Source organism: Herpailurus yagouaroundi, unplaced genomic scaffold, assembly GCF_014898765.1.
Source record: "Herpailurus yagouaroundi ecotype Mexico unplaced genomic scaffold, PumYag 182, whole genome shotgun sequence".
In the NCBI taxonomy this organism is placed as follows: domain Eukaryota; kingdom Metazoa; phylum Chordata; class Mammalia; order Carnivora; family Felidae; genus Herpailurus; species Herpailurus yagouaroundi.
The window spans coordinates 25,393,703-25,414,540 of record NW_024412413.1 but is presented as its reverse complement, the minus strand read 5'-3'; the positions used below and the strand labels follow the sequence as shown (position 1 = coordinate 25,414,540).

Genomic DNA, 20,838 nt, shown 5'->3' with positions numbered 1-20,838 from the left:
CCCCTATGAAATGTTTTTTTAACCAAGTATGCTACCTTTATTTGAAAAGACAGATGGATTTATAATATTCTGAAAGCTCTGTTATTCTTCACTGATTAAAGACAATGAAATTTTTAATTGGTTCAAAGAAAACCATTCAAGCTATTTAAACTTTCCATGGCATATAACTGATGAACATTTTTATTTTTAAAATTCCCTGCTACTGCTATTATATAGCAAATCTCTACAGTTTAATAATTGTATTTGACTTATTGAAAGCTAATTATTTTATACAGAGTTAACATATAACAAAAGCAATTATAAAATAGAAAACTAAAATGACTAGAAGAGAAAGAAAACATAAGATCTTATTAAATATGGTATTTTTAGTTAAAAATTTACATCACACACAAGTATCAAATACATGGGTAAACTATTTAACTTGTAACAGTTTAACAGCACAAAACTGCTTATACTTACCACCCAGTGAAGACTCTCTGAAATTAATTTTCATTTACTCAAATGATAGCCCTTTGCAACATACAATTCAGGCTTTCAGCATGTAGTAATACCCTTCTGACATCTATTTCAATGGCTCATCCTATTGGCAGAAGTTCAATAACAGATGTAGGTAGCTGACCACCAGAACTTTTCTGAACCAGTCTCAGGCACACTGCAAACTCAGCTTACCTGTACATCTTGCTGTCACAGAGTTAGTTTCTCTTCCAATATTCTCGTATTTTAAAAATATTTTTAAATGTTTTATTTTTGAGGGAGCGTACGTGAGCAGGGGAGGAGCAGAAACAGAAGGGGACAGAAGATCCAAAGGGGGTTCTGTGCAGTAAACCCAATGAGGGGCTCAAACTCATGAACTCCAAGACCATGACCTGAACTGAAGTTGGCCGCCCAACCAACTGAGCCACCCAGACCCCCCTAATATTCTCTTATTAAAGATAGAGTAGTATTATTTAAGTACCCAGGCTATTTTGTTTTGTTTTGTCTTTGGTTTTACTCCTCCCTCCCATCCTTTCTACTCAAACATTCTTATCACCTATGTATAAAAGGTTATCACTCCCCAAGTCTTTATTCCTTTTCATTTGCAGAGCTATCATTCTTATTATGGACTTTACTGTATCATTCCTGAGGTACAGCAGTAACCTCCAAACTGGTTTCCCATCCTCCAGACTCTCATTCTCCTCCACAGTACTATCCTGCCAAACTAATCTTCCAAGTTTCCTTTGAGCCTTTAACTATTAGAATCCTCTGTTCCCCATAGTTCAATAAAACAGAGGATTTCTGGGGCACCAGGCTGGCTCAGTTGGTAGATCATGTGACTCATGATCTCAGGGTCATGAGTTTGAGCCCCATGTTGGGTATAGAGATTAAAATCAATTAATAAATTAGCAAATTTAAAAAAATCTCTAACTTCCTAAAGGACTTGGGTTGTGCCAAATGTGAATCCTTTGTTTGTATATACATCCTTACTGCCATTGAACTGTTGGATAGGTTCCCTATGGCCAGGGAGGGACTATATGTCAAACATTTTTTTAGCGTCTTAGTTAAAAAAAAAAAAAAAAAAAAGCCACCTTAATTAAAAAAAAAAAAAATCCTATAGGTTTGATAGCCATGTTGTTTTAGGCTACCAAATTCTTGGCACAAACAACTAGTACTGAATGCAGGTCTTGCTTCAGTTCTCTTTATGACATTTGAATAAGTGGTTAAGAATAGGAAGCCAATTATACTTAGACAAAAAGAAAGAATAGGAGGTCACTGATTACTAGTGACCCAAACTGCCCCCCCACCCTCAACCAAGTGGCTATTTTTCCCTCAAGGTCAGTTAAGGAACAGTTTCCTGATATTTTGTGATATCATTATCCTATTTCTCCATCCTTAACCACAGCCTACCACGTGTCTAGTACCATTCTATGTGCTTTCAGACACCCCAAACAGACTTTATACAAAAGTAAACTGAGATATACTTCCCTAACCCTAATTATTTTAGGTGCCTGGCTGGCTCAGCTGGTACGTCAAGCAACTCTTGATACAGCATGTGACTCCTGATCTCAATTCCGTGAGCTGGAGACCCATGTTGGGAGTAGAATTTATTAAAAAACAAAACAAAACAAACACACAAAAAAACTAGGTGGGGTGCCTGGGTGGCTCAGTTGGTTAAGTGTCTGACTCTGTTTTGGCTCAGGTTATGACCTCACAGTTTTGTGAGTTTGAGCACCACATTGGACTCTGCACTGGCAGTGAGGAGCCTGCTTAGGGTTCTCCTTCCTTTCCTTTTCTTTCTTTCCTTTCTTTTCTTTCTTTCTTTCTTTCTCTCTCTCTTTCTTCCTTCCTTCCTCCCTCCCTTCCTTCCTCCCTCTCTTCCTTCCTTCCTTCCTTCCCTTCTTTTCTTTCTTCCTTCCTTTCCTTCCTTCCTTCCTTCCGTCCTTCCTTCCTCTCTCTTTCTCTCCCTCCCCTCCTCATGCTCTCTCTCTCAAAATAAAAACTTAAAAACAAACAAACAAACAAACAAACAAACCACAACAACCAGAGGCACCTAGCAGGCTCAGTCAGTAGAGCATGCAACTCTTGATCTCAGGATTGTGAATTCAAGCCCCACATTGGGTATAGAGATTACTTGAAAATAAAATCCTTAAAAGAATAAAAATAAAAAAATAAACAGGGGCACCTGGCTGGCTCAGTCGGTAGAGCATGTGACTTTTCATCTTGGGGTTCTAAATTTGAGCCCCATGTTGGGTGTAGAGATTACTTACAAATAAAATCTTTAAAAAAATTAAAAATAAACAAAAAAGTTAAACAAAAAGGTTAAATTTTGGTATGATATGCAGTGACCCTTTAAATAAATATTTGTGCTCCAAATACAAATATTACTAAGAACTACAAAAATCACTGAAAACTTAGAAGGATAGCTAATTTTTTTACTTCAAAAATTAACATTCCTCTATAAATTCGTTACCTTCAACAAAATGGTCTTTTCAGCTGACCACCCCATTCCACCTATTTTATCTTAAAACACTTAGAAAGAAAATATGGAAAGGTACAATGACAGTATAAACTTTGGAAGTTCCTAGAGGAGGACAGGTACTAAAGATCATTCACATAAAAGTAATCTTGATCTTCTCACCAGTGCAATTAGCAGCACAGTTTCCATATTCTTTGCTTTAAAAAATGTTTTCATGAAAAAACAGGAAGTTACCATGAAAAATAAACACACAAAAATAGCCAAACTAAATTACTATTTTAAAAAGTGACACAGGGAGCTCCTGGGTGGCTCAGTTGGTTAAGTGTCTGACTTTAGCTCAGGTCATGATCTTGCAGTTCATGAGTTTGAGTCCTGCATTGGGCTCTGTGCGGACAGCTCAGAGCCTGGACCCTGCTTCAGATTCTGTATCTCCCTCTCTCTCTTTGCTCTTCCCCCCACTTGCACTTGGTCTCTCTCTCAAAAATAAATAAACTTAAAAAAAAAAAAGCTTAAAAAAAAAGTGACACAGAACGAGGGAACTGGCTAATATACACTCCTAAAAGAAAATCTATATTTAAAAATCTGAACAGACACTAAAATAGGATCATTATGCTCTATTAAACTTCTCCTAGGGCACCTGGGTGGCTCAGTCAGTTGAGCCTCCGATTTCAGCCGAGGTCACGATCTTGCAGGTTCGTGAATTCAAGCCCCACATTGGGCTTGCGGCTGTCAGTCTGTCAGTGTGAGCTCACTTAGGATCCTCTGTCCCCCTCTCTCTGCCTCTCCCCCACTTGCGCTCTTCCCCCTCCCCCTCAAAAAAAGCTTCTCCCTTTTCAGAGTCATAAAACATTTGCATTTTACATCATTTCTAGTGTGTCTCATAGAACAGCTTTGCAATCATTGAAAATTTGTTTAAAAGTTTTGAAAGACCACAAGATCAGTCTAAACTCTTTACCATGGCCTGTAAGTGCCTTCAAATTGCCTTCAAATTGTGGCACAATACATACTTTTCTATTCTCATCTATGACCAGCCACTTTTCACATATCTTTTATTAAAATGTTTTTATATACAAATGACCATATTGTAAATGAAAAATTTTTGTAACTGGGGTATTTACTACTGTTTCAAAGGCAATGGGTGTGCACATTTTATATAAATACTTATATACATACATAACACTGGGCATAAAGAATATTTAAATAAAATTGCATCACAGTAATCATCTTTGTCTCATTTGAGAATTCCTAGAGGGATAGATATTAAAGATTCAACATAAGCTGAACCTTTATTTTAATAAAGATAATTTTTATAACAAAATTTAATTTTCTTTTAACAGTACCAAATAACCTAAACAGATCCTCTAAAAGCTATTAAAAGTAGGAAGATTTGTTATTTTCCATAATAAAAGATAGGAGGAAATGGCAATTTCAATAGGAAGTTGGCCTTAGGAATTACTAACCACACCAATCTTTGCGTTCATTTGGATAAGAATGAAAATAACCTTTATGCATAGTAATTAGGGCAAATCCTACCCCACTCCTTATAAGCAGGTTCCAAATTTCCATGGAACTACCATAGTAACCTGTGCTCTTAGGAGATGTTTGCAAAATGCCAAGGGTCAAGTATAGTGCCTGGTACAAAGGGGTTCAAAAATTTGAATGAACAAATGATTGAATGAATTAACAAAATGGCCTCTCAAACTCTCCCTACTCCCTTTTAGGTATGCTATCATGCCTCTTAAGTGCTTTGGCACCTCTTGTCAATCATGATGTATTTCCTTTCCTTTATCCCTAGAAAGGCCCTAGTTATTCTTCCTTCCTCTAGAAATCTAGAATCTATAATTACCCTGATCTCGCTTGAAACTCTTCATTAAACAAAAAAGGATACTCTTTTTCCCTGGGCCTTCTTCACATCTCTAACATTGCCTCCCCAGAAGCACAGAGATTGAATCTAGTTGATGTTCTAAGAAAAAGAACTGGAAATTAAGTTCTGCCACCAGGTTTATTTGATTTCCTTACCCATCACTACTTACAGGTATTTCATTCATGGGCAATTTTGTTCCAAAATATTTATCATTAGTGTCACATCACCATACTTATATATCAACATACTGCAGCTAACTTCATAACAATGGGAGAAATGTTCACAAAAAGATTGAGTGGGGCACCTGGGTGGCTCAGTTGAGCACCCAACTCTTGATTTTGGCTCAGGGCATGATCCCAGAGTCGCAGGACTGAGCCCCATGTCAGGCTCTGTGCTGAGCATGGAGCCTGCTTAAGATTATCTCACTTTCTCCCTCTGCCCATTTCCCCACCCCACCTCTCAAAAAAAAAAAAAAAAAAAAAAATTAAGCATTCTATTATGGGTCTAGAAAATTGAGTTCAAATACTTTGTGTAAAATGCTTAGACTCTATCATTCTAACACATCTATAATTTGGCCTAACAAATATATTCTTGGACTATAAATAAGCTTTTCCCATGGTATGTAAAACTCCACTGAAAGTAAAGTTTTATGGTCTCTGAAAGCGCTGTGAAAAACCAATGTACTTCAATAATCTTAATTTTTGCCAGAAAGCCAGTATTATAGAATCCTCCTATATTTTAGTGACCTGTCACTTTCTATTTCGATTAGGCCTAATGGCAAAACTGTCCATTACTGAATCCAGAAAATGATGGGCACACATTTCCTACCTTGATTAGTCTCCTAACCCAGTCTCTGTCTAGTCTCCCTCAACCAGACAACTCCATTAGAATCCGGCAACCATGTTTGTTCTGCCTAACATTACAGGAAGGAGAAACACTTCAAAGCACCCTTTTTCTGCCTATAAGAAGCCAAGACGTTGCCTTTCTCTATATCTCTGCACCATTCAAAACCACAAGTCGACACTTACAGGGATTTTCCCTCATGATAAGCAGATAGTCAGGTGCTGGGGATACAAACAAAATACAATCAGACTCTGCCCTCAAACAACCCAATGAGCAGAAAATCCTCTTACGTACCACCAATGCTATAATACTCAGTAAGATTTAAGCATGTAGAGGAAAATTTTGGTAGAGGGTATATATGATAAATTTCTGTAGTACAGAAAGAAAAATCTGTGAAAAGATGGGGGGAGGGTAAAGACAGGTAGAAACAATATATTTCAAATATTTAACCCAAATCTTCAACAGATTTTCCAATTTAAATATTCCAAAAAGTGTATCATTCTATAGTATACTCAACACAGATTCACTTATCACTTAAATGTTTTTAAGCTAAAAAGTCTGGAATAATTAATATTCTGGAAGAAAAACAAGGTGAATGTACAATGAAAACAGCCAAAACATTTCAACTTTCTACACTGTATGCGCTCAACTTTGTTCAATATTAGATTATCTCTAAATTTCAATATAGATAGACTACATGAAAATTCCTAGAATGAAAAATCTGCCATCCTTTGCAAAATGAACGGCTAGTATACAAAAAGCTAGAGAAATCGGAGCAGGGTGGAGAAAAGGTAAACAAGACAAAATGTTTAAAATCTCTTTCAAATCTGTGTGGGGGTAGGGGTTGGAAATTAAATAAAATAAAAATCTCTTTCAAATCCCGAGATGGTAAATTAAGGATAAAAAGATTAGGGCTCCAAGAATACAAAGTTTTCCTCTCTTTCAAGACAACTGAATATTGAATCTCACTGAGATGATGAAATATTCTATAAACACGTGCTTAACTCATGTTTGGCTTTCTGAATTTGATCACAGTGAACAGCTATTTTTTTTTCATTGTTTACACTGAATACTGATTTTAAAGACAACTCAAAATGGAATTCCAGGCCCTATGTTACCACCCCCTACTCCCCCCCCTCCCCCCCACCGCCCCGCACAGGCTACTTCACAGATAATAAGGAATTCAAGTGCAGGGTCTGAAGGTCCTATTTCCATGCTAATTTCACAATCCCGTTACTTGCAAGATAGGACCATTAGAGTTTAAAAGTGGGGGAAATCAGGAGGGCTTAAGGACAAAGCGACTCTCCTAAGACTTGCTAAATTGTCTACTTCCAAAATTAAAACTGCAAGAAATTATCCGGTTACATGCAGAATGTACAACAGCTCAAACTTGCAGTTGAAACAACCACTACGTTTCACTTTCTTTTTTATTGGGAGTGGGCGTACGAGGGTCTCCTACCACCTCTTAAACTTGAACATTTTTTTCTTCTCATGCTAACACGTTTCTTAACGCCCCCAAATGAGTTTAGCCCATTAGCATTCCTTCCCCGAAGGCCAGCGGAAGCTGGTATTCAAAAATCCTAAGTGTCTCTAAGTGGCAGCAGGTGCTGGCAACGCTGGGACCCGATCGATGGAAGGAAAGCAAGCCATTCCTCATAAACGGACGGCTAGAAAATGCCCTTCCAAAGCCTCCCAGGGGATTTCGAGCATCACCTGGCAGCAATCAGAGCCAGGGGTTAGGATGCGGTTTTATTTCGACAATACCAGCTCTGCAGAGCGCCCAGCGCGCATCCCTATTCATGATCACATCTACATAGCGCTCCCCAACGCGGGTCAGAGCACATCTCCCCCTCCGCACCCCCCAAAGTCTTCCTATTCCGCCTCTTCTCCTCCCAACTCATGCCCCTCCAGCCCCGCTCAGGGTGGCTACGCGGTGACCCTGGCCACACGGGACGCGCGGCTGCTCGCAGCATCTCTGGGCACTCCTGAGGTGGCCAGCCACCAGGACGCCGGCCAGGGCATCGCACGACCCACCGAAACTTCCCAGAGGCGCCAATTCTAAATTCGCCGGACCCGCCGCCACTGCCACTGCCTTCTCCGCGCGCCCCTCGGCCCGCTCCCCTCAGTCCGTCCGCAGCCCCCCTCTCCCTCCCTCAGGACCTCCCCGCGCCCTGCGAGGCGGGAAAACACCGCCAGGTGCCCCCAGGCCCCGAAGGCTCTGGTCGGACCTCCGCTCCGGTAGAGAGCCTCATTCCGCCAACCGCTGCAGCCGCGCGCGTCCGTCACGCACACTCACCAGCCCGAGCCGAAGCGGCCATCTTTGCGCTCACCCCCGGGCCCCCAGCCCCCGGTTCGGCGGCGGCGGCGGCGGCGGCGGCGGCGGCGGCGGCCCGGTCGAGCGGCTACGTCACAGGTGACGCCGTGCCGCCCCGCCCCCCGGGCCTTTGGCGTGCCGGGGGTGCCGCTCCGCTTGGCTAATGCCACCCGCTCGGCTGCCGCTGCCGGGGACGCCCTGAGAGGCGAGCGGCAGCCCGGATTCCGGTCGTGGTCCAGGGATGGGCTTTGCTCAGCGCGGCATGTGGCTCTGAGTGGATAGTAGCCGTTTCCTCCCCAGGCGGGCTTCGCACCTGTCCTCATCTCCCGGGCACGGGAGGGTGCAGCCAGTGTTTACTACAATTCTGTGAGATGCAAAAGATTCCGCGGGCTTCCGAACCCCTCCACTGAATTTCTGCGACTCACACAGCGTCAAATTGGCAGGAAGGCGCGCCCATTCCGTTGTCTTCAAAATCAGCGCAAATTGACTGGCGTAGACATTCGTTGAGAAAACGCTTCCTTTCTGAGGAGGCAACCTAGGTGTGACCTCAAGGGGATCGTGACTGCTTTGAATTCAGCTTCCTCAGACAGCAGTCGGGCAAGAAAGGTTCCAGAATGGGACACTTACTGAGACATAAATTTGAGGGACACGAAGAGACTCCTGTGTCCAAAATTAACCTGAAGCTGTCGATTTACCTGAAATTGCCAATTTAAGGTAATGAAATAGATACCGAAAAGAAGAGCTGAGAGAGAAAGATCTAGAGAAGAGAAGGTCAAACCCACAGGTACATGAAAATTAAGCCGTTAATATTTCTTGAGCTTGTACTCTGTGCTCAGCTGTGTGCCGTTTCTACCTCCGCTACCCTGTGGGGAATATTTAAAATGAAAAGACCTGGGGCGCCTGGGTGGCGCAGTCGGTTCAGCCAGGTCACGATCTCGCAGTCCGTGAGTTCGAGCCCCGCGTCGGGCTCTGGGCTGATGGCTCAGAGCCTGGAGCCTGTTTCCGATTCTGTGTCTCCCTCTCTCTCTGCCCCTCCCCTGTTCGTGCTCTGTCTCTCTCTGTCCCAAAAATAAATAAAAAATGTTGAAAAAAAAATTAAAAAAAAAATAAAATGAAAAGACCTATCTTTTTAAGGAGAGGTAGAAGCAGCAAGACAAACATGCAGAGTTAATAACGTGTCCGTGGAGTACATGATCTTGCAATATATAAGGGAAGGTATAAAATTGTGCATATGAACAACTCCACTTCAGGGAATATCTTTCCATGGTATGAATGGGGGAAAAAAGAGCGCACAAAGGCATTCATAGCATATTATCTAAACAAAAGTTTGAAGGGAAATGGCTAATTTTAACATCGGCATATTAACCTCAGGAATTCTTATGTAGATAACAAATGGCAACAGTCTAATCAATTCACATTATAAAAAGTACCAGTTGAAGATTCAATTGCGTAAAATGTAGTTTTGCACATATAAATGATAAGGGATGAATTTTCATAGTTTAATACTCCTTTCATTCTTTTTTTTCTAATACAAGTGCATATAGAATTCAATTCTGTCCCCAGTGCAGTCCTCCAGTTCGAAACACATAAACCACTGTCTTGTAATCTTTCCCATCACCTTAATTTCTAAAATCCATTACATGAGAGTATCTCTTAAGAGGAAGTATTTCATTTAAGTATTTTTGGCATACAATATAGTTTTTCCTGCATTTCCTAGAAAGCAAAATATAACTAAGTTCAAAAACCTTGCTCTCCTTTTTTAAGGTCAAAAAACCCACCTAGAAGGTCTTTGGCAAATATTAAGAATCTGCCGCCACTGATCTAGTAATTTTGCTTTTAGGAATGCAAACAATTTTTTACTTCTGCTCAGTGTTATTTAGAATAGTGAAGACCAGAAACAACCTAACTGTTCAGTACCATGGGAAAGGATAAGTATATCTGATATAGTCATAGGACAGAATATTATATAGTCATCAAAAATCTTATTTTCAGGGGTGTCTAGGTAATTCAGTCACTTAAGTGACCGACTCTTCATTTTGGCCCAGGTCATGATCTTGCAATTTGTGAGTTCGAGCCCTGTGTCTGCTCTATGCTTACAGTGCAGAGACTGCTTGGGATTCTCTCTCTCTCCCTCTCCCTCTCCCTCTCCCCTCCCCTGCTCATGCATTCCCTCTTTCAAAATAAATAAATAAACTTAATTATTTTAAAAATTCTGTTTTCAGGGGGTGCCTGGCTGGCTCAGTTGGTAGAGCATGTGACTTGATCTCAGGGTCATGAGTTTGAATCCCAAGTTCAGCATAGAGATTACTTTTAAAAAATCTTATTTTCAGGGCACCTGGATGGCTCAGTCGGTTAAGCGTCCGACTTTGGCTCAGGTCAAGATCTCACTGCTCGTGAGTTCGAGTCCTGCCTTGCGCTCTGTGCTAACCGCTCAGAGTCTGGAGCATACCTCAGATTCTGTCTCTCTCTCTGCATGCACCTCCCCTGCTCGCTGTCTCTGTCTCTCTCTCTCAAATATAAAATAAAACATAAAAATTTTTTAAAATCTTCTTTTCTACAAATATTAAATGAAGGATTTATAGGTCAAGTCAACTGTGTCTCCCATTCCCATTCTTCAAAGAGGGTCCTTCTTCATAAATTATCTTACTGGACTGTATGACCCCTTCTCCCTCTTTTCCAGAGTTTATTAGTCTGAGATGAACACCAGACCCAAGACCAATCAATCTGTAGGAAGCTCTTTAAAAGCTCTCCCTGCCCACCCCTGGGGACCTGACTGGCTCAGTCAGTGGAGCATGCTGCTGTTGATCTCAGGGCTTGTGAGTTCAAGCCTCACATTGGGAATAGGGATTACTTAAAAACAAAATCATAAGTAGATAGATAGATAAAACCTCTTCTCAAACACTGAGGTAAAAGGGGTTGAGATGGGTTGAATATTGATTTAAAGGCACATTGAAATAAAAATTAATTAATTAATTAATTAATTAATTAAAGGCACATTGAGAAGGCAAACAGTGGACACCTGGAAGCAAGAGGCATAAAGAAAGAGGATATAAGGATTAACAGCTGAGGTAAAAAGAAGCAGTAGCTGGGGTCTTCAGATTCTGAGTAGAATGGTTTGGATGCCAAGGTTCTGTAAAATAACAATGTAAAAGCAAAAACTAAATGCAGGATGCAAAAATGTATACATTGTATTTAAAAACGAATGTATATACTATTCACATTGGACACTTGGAATACATCAACATTTTAGTAATGGTGGCAGGATTACAAGTGCCGTTTTTAAAAGATTTTATTTTTTAAAGTAATCTCTCCACCCAACATGGGGCTTGAATTTACAACCTTGAGATCAGGAGTCGCTCCACTGACTGAGCCAACCAGGCACTCCACAAGTAATTTTTATTTTCTATGTGTTCTGCAATGATCATACTTATTTTTTTTAATGTTTATTTTTTTTTTTTATTTTTTTTCAACGTTTATTTATTTTTGGGACAGAGAGAGACAGAGCATGAACGGGGGAGGGGCAGAGAGAGAGGGAGACACAGAATCGGAAACAGGCTCCAGGCTCTGAGCCATCAGCCCAGAGCCCGACGCAGGGCTCGAACTCACGGACCGCGAGATCGTGACCTGGCTGAAGTTGGACGCTTAGCGGACTGCGCCACCCAGGAGCCCCTAATGTTTATTTATTTTTTTTTTTTGAGAGTGCGTGGGTACATTCGTGCAGATGAGTGAGAGAGGGGCATGGAAAGAGGGGGATAGAGGATCTGAAGTGGGCTCTGCACCAACAGCAGAGAGCCCGATGTGGGGCTCGAACTCATGAACTGTGAGATCATAACGTGAGCCGAAGTCCGACACTTAATCGACTGAGCTGCCTGGGTGCCCCATGATTTTTAAAAAACGGTTTTAAAGGGTTAAATAGAATGAAGATCATCAGTATTCAAAAATTGTTCAGGGGCGCCTGGGTGGCTCAGCGGGTTGAGCGTCCAACTTCGGCTCAGATCATGATCTCATGGCTCGTGAGCCCCATGTTGGGCTCTGTGCTGAGAGCTCAGAGCCTAGAGTCTGCTTTGGATTCTGTGTCCCTCTCTCGCTGTGCCACTCCCTCGCTCATGCTCTATCTCTCTTTCTCTCAAGAATAAATAAAACATTAAAAAAAATTGTTCAGAAAATAAGCTGCATGTGGCCAAAGTGACTAGAAGATAGAAGTTCAGATAATTTCCTGAGGTCATAAATGACTTCAAGGAAATGGTATTTAGGCTGGGTCTTTTAAAGACTAAGATGATATTTTTTCATTTATGGGAAGAAGACAAAGCAAAGACAAGTTGAGTAAGTCATAGGAGGAGGGTACTGAATAGATGTCCTCAATAAAAGGTCTTGAATACAAAGATGTAAGCTAGAGAGAGGTGCTGGATGGGAAGGAATGAGCTAGAGATAAGAAATTATCTGGAGATTGTCATTAATTGTGTTAATAATTAAAGCGATCGATTGTAGCATAACCTTATATATATTTATTGTTATTACTATTTACTCAACTTTGAAAATTTCCTTATTCTGAGTCTTAACATGTAGGCCTAAATTATGCCATGTCTAACTTGTTTCTAGAGCTCCAGAACCAGAACCTCATTTTTACATAGCTGTCTTAATAATTTTTCTCACGTAATTTTCCTCTTTGTTTTACACCCATGTCATGAAATCTAAGCTTTTTACTATAACAAAGAAAAAAATGTCTTCTTCCCTTCACACATCATCAACAGGCTTCCCCAAACTTACCTACATCCTCAAAATCAGTCTTTCCCCTTATCGGCCTTTGACTGCTAGGAGGTCAGTCTCTTTACAGTCTTGCACACTTCAGGCACTTCCCACCTTTAAATCTGCGCAGATGTTTATCTCCTAAGTAGAAGCCCCTCCAACTTTCACTCCTGCAAAATTACAATCAACCTCTTTCAGAGCTGGCCTAAGCTCTTACCTCCTGGAAATTGCTTTCCTAGTAACTAGGCTTTCAGATCCCCATCCCCCAACCCCCAATACATTATTATGCAGTCACAGCTTTTGTTCTGAGTTCCGCGCCTGGTTCTCTCTTTGCATTGTAACCTCTTTGGGGAGAAGGAATGTGCACTGGCTCTGCTGTGTGTCTCTCTACAGCTCCTTAGTATAGTGATGGCCAAAAATACTCTTAAAATGCTTAATGAATTAACAAAATTAGATGTTCTCTCGCATAATAGGGCATTGTGGAAATGATGTGTAGTGGTTTCCCTTGTTTCCACAGTCCCTATATTGGGAGAAACGTCAATTTGCTTTTTTTTCTAAGGTAAGTACAGTTTCCTAACAAGATAAAATTTTAATGACTTTGATACCTCCACTCTGAGGCCAGATCCAACTTCTGAAGTAGATACAACACTAACTGGTTGTTTCTTGGATCCTCAGAGTCCGAATGAATTAAAGGAAGACAAAACACAAAATTTTGTTAATCTTAGGGCTGCTTTTTAATCTTTGTGTTGATTTTTAGAATTTTCTATTCCAGTCTTTTATTAAAATGAGAAATATCTTGGGAATCCTAATTGTCTATTAAAGAAGAGTTTAGGGTTTTGTTAACTTTGAGAAAACTGCTTCCAAGAATTTTCAGTTTTACAGACTAAATGTTCCTATCAATAATTTTAAAGCTATGAAAGATTCATTTGACAAATATTTTTTGAACACCTATGTGCCTGGCACTATGCTAGGCACTGACATGTCCATGACCTTCATTTCAATGTTAGGAAGAAATAAAGGATTGAATGGAGAAAGTAGGTAAAGAAAATACTAAAAGACTCAGACCTAAAGTTTGATTAAGGTGTAACAACACCCTGCTGTTGATTTTTTAAAAATAGAGTCACCCAAAAACCTTAAATTTGAGGCAAATATGTAAGAAAAGAGTTGAGAGAAATATTAGAACAGCAGATGACAACATATGGTCTTAGTAGGTGAATATAGAGAGTGCAACATGAGCAGAAAGAAATGGCTTTAGAATTAGCTCTTTTAAATTCTTTCTTTTTTTTAGTTTCTTTTTCTGAGTAGGCTCCATGCCCATTGTGGGGCTTGAACTCACTACCTTGAGATTGAGAGTCACATGCTCTACCAACTGAGCCAACCAGATGCCCCTAGGCTTTTTTAATTCTAAGAAACAAAGAATGAGGGTGGTGGCAGGTAAGGGAGGCAAATGCAAGTTAAGAAGTAGAAGACCCCCAAACTGGTTTAATTTTAAAGGGCTGGTAAGTGTTTATTTAGTGGCCTGTGAGGGAAGCTTATACCTTGAAAAGTACAACATATGCCTACTGGAAATTGAAAAGGAGCCTGGGGTTTTGTCATTAACAGCAGCAAAATTGTAAAGCTAATCATTTTGTCTCTCCTTTTAATATCTTCTCCACCTCCATCCTACTCAGTTTTTTCAGGAATCCACAGGCTGCTTGTGCCCAGGGCTTTATATCAGTTTATCAAGGCTTTTTTTTCTTTTTTCCCAATAAATCGTTTCCCATGTTATTCTAGGACTCTTTACTTCAAACTTCCATTTTCTAAGGAGCCCAGTTATCATGTAGTAAATTCTAGTGTTTAGTAATGTTTTTTGCATTTCTGACTATTTATAATGGAACCTCCTATAGACACTGAGTATGGGATTATAAAATGAGGTCCATGAGGACCCCCATAGGGGTCCATGCTGGCTCAAGTCAGTGGAGTGAGAGACTCTTGATCTCGGAGTTGTGATTTGAGCCCCACATTGGGTGTAGAGATTACTTAAAAATAAAATCTGAATGAATGAATGAATGAATGAATGAATAAATAAATTTAAAAGATGAGATTTTAAGCATTGTGGAAAACAAATGAGATATTTTCTTAAGCTTGGATGCCTTTCTAAGGATAAGTTAAGGATGTATGTGTGTGTATAATGTTATAACATGTTTATCTAGTTATAATCACAATGTATGACAGTTTATCTAAATATTTTTAGTTCTTTAAATGTGTTGCATGTTTTACTTTTATCTCCTCTGTAAAGTTAGGGAAATAGTATCTGCCCTATCTTCCTTACAAGGATGTTTTAAACATCAAATGAACTTTTGCATGTTTAAACCCTTCCTAAAGTATAAAGAGAAAAGTAAATGTACTTATCATTATTTCTCTCAGGATCATTACTGCCCTGTAAAGTTCCTTGAGGTCAGGAACTGAGATTTGTTCAAATTTATAACCCTTTAACCTGAGGTTTACTTTTTACTAAAGTAATAGCTAATTGGAGGATAAATACCATAAAGGTTAAAATTAGTTATGATATTATGAGAAACATGTAGAACAAAGTTTTAGCCTCCTTTTCTCATAGCAAGCAGGGAAAGGATCTGGAGAAGCAGAGAGAGAAAGGAAAAGGGTCAGAACTGGAAATTCTAACTTCTAAAGCTTTAGTAAACCATGCCAAAAAGATACTAAAAGTATCTTTCATGAGGGAAAGTAATCTTTTTTTTTTTTTTTTAAGTTTTATTTAAGTAATCTCTATACCCAATGCGGGGCTTGAACTCATGACCCTGAGATCAGGAGTCACATGCTCTTCCACATGAGCCAGCCAGGCATCCCTCATGAGGGAAAATAATCTTTCGTGAGGGAAGATGATTGGGGTATCTAAATTTATTTTATACTGTACATATTTTTAATTAATTAAAATGTTTATTTAATTTTGAGAGGGGGGAGGGACAGAGAGAGAGAGAGAGACAGAGCATCTAAAGTGGGCTCTGCACTGATAACAGACAGCCTGATGTGGGGCTTGAACTCACAAACCATGAGATCATGACCTAAACCAAAAATCCTGTGCTTAACCGACTGAGCCACCCAGGCGCCTCTGTACATATTTTTAAACCCGTATTTTTTTTTTTAATTTTAAAAAAGTGTTTATTTTTAAGAGAGAGAGAGCCAGCAGGGGAGGGGCAGAAAGAGAGGAAGACAGAGAATCCCAAGCAGGCTCCCCAGTGTCAGTGCAGAGCCTGATGTGGGCTTGAACCCATGAACCATGAAATCATGACCTGAGCTGAAATCAAGAGTCAGGTGCTTAACGGACTGAGCCACCCAGGCACCCCTAAACTCATTTAAAAAAAAACAATTAAGAAAAGTGGTTAATCATAATTGTTTGTATAATTATTTATATCTTCACAAACCCTTTGGAAACTGAAATCCTTTAGTGTTGCAAAAAAACAGAAAGCTGAGTATAAAGCAGCAATTAATGTAGTAAGGTACTGCATCATATAAAGGAAACCTCATACTGTAGATTCAGTATATATGCATACAGTAAAAAGAGCTAACGATTCTGGGGTGCCTGGCTGACTCCATAGATAGAGCACGTGACTCTTGATCTCAGGGTTGTAAGTTTGAGACCCATGTTGGATGTAGAGATTCCTTAAAAATAAAGCTTAAAAAAAAAGCTAATAATTCTTCATGTGCAAGAGCTAGGATGATCACCCTGCTTTTCTCTGTTGTCTTAAGGTGACTTCCTTTCAGGCCATAGGGCCCTCTTGGTGACAGTCATTGGTTTAGCCATCTGTTTGTGTCTGTAAGCTTCTCCTTGCTCGGTTAACCAGAGATGAAGTTCTAGAAAACCGCATTTCCACAGGAAATTCTTAAAAGGAAAGGAGGTTGTATGTAAGGCAGATAGCCTCCATCTATTTCATTTTATCTTTGGTCTTTAAACTAATATTTACAAAACTAAGCAGAATGGATGCTTGGTAGAGGTTTCTTAATTTTTAAACTGAACACATGATTCCTGGCCTATAGAAAAATAATGAAAGATGAGTCAATCTGAAAACAAAAGGTGGCATAAAGAAGTCTTTTTAGCAACAATGAAGTTTTCTTTCATCTATTTGCATGAAAATTCTAAAATGACTTGGGATTGATCACAGAAGGAAATTTGTATAAATTCACTATTGAATACTTATGAAGTTACTTCTTCTTTTCATAAACACCAATGATAATATTAAAGAATGACTTAAACATTTAACTTATTTGCTTATGCTTATAACATTTTATTGAATTAAGACAAAATCTAGTTTTAACATTATTATTAGTCAATCACACTGGGCAAGAGGATTATAATTTTGACTAGTCTCATTATGAATAGTTTTCTCCCTTTTTGTTTAATATTGATGTACATGTGATGTACATTATTTGTACAAAAAGTACTATAAAGTATGCCTTTGTTGTGTTGGTGTGATGGGATGCCAGGAAAAACCAAATTACCTTGGCTCCATTATGAGGGTCAGAAATGCCCATATTATTAAAACAATTTAAGACCCCAGGTTAAAATGCAAATCTGGGGGAGAGGGGGATAATTTGTTAAGTTCCTATTAGTTTGTTGTTGTTGTTTTTCCCCAAGAAAGCTCCACGCCCAACATGGGGCCTGAACCCATGATTTCACGATCAAGAGTCACATGTTCCCTGATTCTTGAGCCAGCCAGGCACCCCAAGCTCCTAATAGTTTTAGTGTCTTATTGCAAATTAGTGAATTAGATAAATGAACAGTGTTGTGAAGATAATGGGAAATAGGTTTTTAAATTTGGGGGATGACAGAGAAAATGGGAAACACACATAGATATTGTGTTGCCTTGGAGAGGCCTGATTAGGAGTGGAACAGCATCAGGCACTCAGTGGGTCTTTGGGGAAATAGAGGAAATCTGAATGAACATAAAATGTTTTATCTTAAGGGGCACCTAGGTGGCTCAGTTGCATAAGTGTCCAACTCTTGATTTCAGCTCAGGTCATGATCTCATGGCTCATGAGTTGAAGCCCTGCATCAGGGTCTGCACTGGCAGTGCAGATCCTGCTTGGGATTTTCTCTTTCTCTCCCTCTCTCTACTCCTCACCTGCTTGCGCTCACTCTCTCTCAAAATAAATAAGTAAACATTAAAAAAAAAACCCACAATTTTATTTTAAGATGAATGCTAGTTAGGAAGTCCAACCCTTTAAATATCTACCGAAAATGTAAGAATTCTTTCTTCATAATCAACTGTGAGCTTAAGAGAAACAAAAAAAAGCCTGGGTGGCTCAGTTGGTTAAGCCTCCATCTCTTGATTTCAGCTCGGGTCATGATCTCCTGGTTGGGGGACCAAGCCCCACTTTTGACTTTGCGCAGGGCATGGAATCTGCTTGAGATTCTCTCTGAAAATGGGAATTACAAAACTGATTCAGCAGATTCATGTCGTTTTGAGGATTATGTAAATGCTTTTGTAAACTATGAAGTACTACATGAATTCAAAGTAAAACTTAAGTCCAAAACTTAAGATAAATGATCTTTCTATATAATTTGCAGATTTTTTATTGACACCAGTAAAAATCAGAATTGTGGTATTTCTACTAGCTGCTACTATGCATAACACAAAGATATAACAAAATTTTTAAATGATGATAGTTCCCAATAAATGTGAGGTGCTATTATTATTATTGAATCTTATCCTATCCTAACATGTGAGGTACTTTGTTGCTAAGTTTTTCTGTTTCTTCTAACATTTCTTTGTTCTCTTCCTTTTCACTGGCTCCTAAGCCTCTGCTTTTAAACATCCAGTTTTCCACATCTTGAAAGAAATCGCTTGATGTATAGCTTCCTGTCTCAACCCCTTAATTTCTCTTCTCCCTTACATCATCAATGAGAGGCTTATATCAGTAGATCTCAAAGGCACAGAGATAGTTGCCATAGTTCCGAACATAAATGATGCCCACTGGTGATGCACTGGTGCAGCTTCTGGGAAACCGAAGTCTTTGGATTCTGGTTGGGCATGGGAGTAGGGGAGGGGCAGGGGGAGAGTATGGTTGCAAAGCTGAAACTTAAAGGAATTGGCAGAAGGTTGCCACCAGGAGTGGAACCTACTGCTTAATTTGACTCAACACGGGAAACCAAAGGCATGGACAGGATTGACAGATTGATATCTCTTTCTTGATTCTGTGGGTGGTGGTGCATGGCCGTTCTTAGCTGGTGGAGTGATTTGTCTGGTTAATTCCAATAATGAATGAGACTCCGGCATGCTAATGAGTTACAAAACCCCGAGAATAGTTGCCTTGAAACCATGTTTCATTACAATCAATAAAAATTCATTTTTCTTCAGTCTCCTGTCTACTTAGAGCTATGGTTTGCCTCCCCCTGCCCACTTTACCTATCAGTTTTAAATTCATCATCAATGTACTCTTTACCAAATAACCTCAATAGTTTTCTACATTGTCAACCACTAATAGAACATTTTGTGAGTTAGAACAATGGCAACAGGACAATCTTAGTAATTATTTTTCTGAATCCTAAAACTCTCTGTAAATGAGAATTATAATAAAAAGCCTAGAAATATAAGTCCTTCTCTGATTTAAAAAAAATCATCATGACTCTATGATAGTGATTGGTGGATGTTGAAAATACCTGGTTTATACCTGCCATCTCCATTTTCTTTTCATTAGCCACCTACAATCAGGCTTCTCACCTTACTGCTTTGAAAATATTCTTTCATTTACTTATTTTTAAATGTCTATTTTTGAGAGACAGAACACGAGCAGAGGGGGGCAGTGAAAGAGGGGGACAGAGATCTAAAGTGGGCTCTGTGCTAACAGCCAAGAGCCCAATGCGGGGCTTAAACTCAGGAACCTTGAGATCATGACCTGAGCTGAAGTCGAATGCTTAACTGGCTGATCCACCCAGTTAGGTGTCCCTGAAAGTATTCTTTTAAAACAAGCTCCCCAGCAATTTCTTCCTGGTCAAATTCAAAAACCATTGATCTTCCTTTACCAAAAATATGCTAAAGTTGATCACCTTTTCCTTCTTAAAATACACTCTTAGATTTTATTCTTAGACCTGTACAGGATCCCCTATGTATCAGGACAGAATGATAACTATGGCTGCTGCTGCTGCTGCTGCTGCTACTATTATTGCTGCTTTCACTTAATAGTTAGCTTATAGTCACTGCTTACTGTAATTCTCACAATTGTCCTAAGGAGGTTAGTATTATTATCCTCATTTTACAGTTGAGGAGGAAACATGCTCAGGATTTAATCAATTTATTTATATTCACACATCAGACTAGGATCTTCTCTGGAGGTGTTAGATTTAGCAGTGGAGAGGCAGACCTAAACTGGATCACGACATGCTCTGTTCCCTATATTTAGAGAAGGAAAGTTTGTTTTCTTCCATTTATTTATAGTTTGAGGGAGTACTGTACTTTGTTTGTGAAGGTGGCATTTCAGGTAGTTTTTTTACACAGGCTATTCATCCACAATTTTATCAAGTGTCCTTTGAACTCAGTTTTCACCAAAATCAGAGAAAGTGGATAGAAAGCAAGCTGTGCTAGGTTACTGATATTTTTCTCCTTTTCAAGTCAATTGGCTCCAGTAGGAATGGGAATGCAACTTTGGACTTGTTGAGTCTAGGCAATGCTCTAACCACATACACTAAATTGCAGGGTATAGTTATCAGAATTTGATGAATGACAACATAGATTTTAAATTAAGCTATGTAGTATAATTTGCTCAAATTTTGACCAAGTAGATTTTATTGGAGCATTTGCAGTGATACAGTAGGATTTAGATACATTAGTTACATACATGTTTTAGTTTCTCAAATAAATGCGTAACAGTATAATCTAGCTACAAAAGATTTCCTTAAGGTTTTTGTTGGCATTTCAGTGTTAACAATTGGGACTTGAGTATTTTAGATTTCATCTGAAATTAGTGGTTCACATACAAAAATAAATGGTTTTCACAGTTGTCAGCTTTGATTAACATAATATTAAACCTCTTGAGTATATTACACCACTACTTTTGTTTTTTAACTGACAGATCTGAAAAATAATAAAGACGGAGTATGTCTTACAAACACATTAAATGTATATA

General features: G+C 39.3%; 1 protein-coding gene across 3 annotated transcripts in view; it reads right to left on the bottom strand.

Moving 5' to 3' along the window:
* Positions 1–20,838, bottom strand: part of USP44 (ubiquitin specific peptidase 44) — a 54,714-nt gene that overhangs the window by 23,044 nt on the left and 10,832 nt on the right. Inside the window, exon 2 of one of the 3 annotated variants that reach the window (XM_040491175.1) lies at positions 12,742–12,890. The exons of 1 other annotated variant lie outside the window; for it this stretch is intronic. The gene's annotated coding sequence lies outside the window, so the exon portion shown is untranslated. Of the gene's footprint in view, positions 1–7,956; positions 8,067–12,741; positions 12,891–20,838 lie in introns of those variants that run through there. One more of the 3 variants, XM_040491174.1, reaches the window with a different exon arrangement.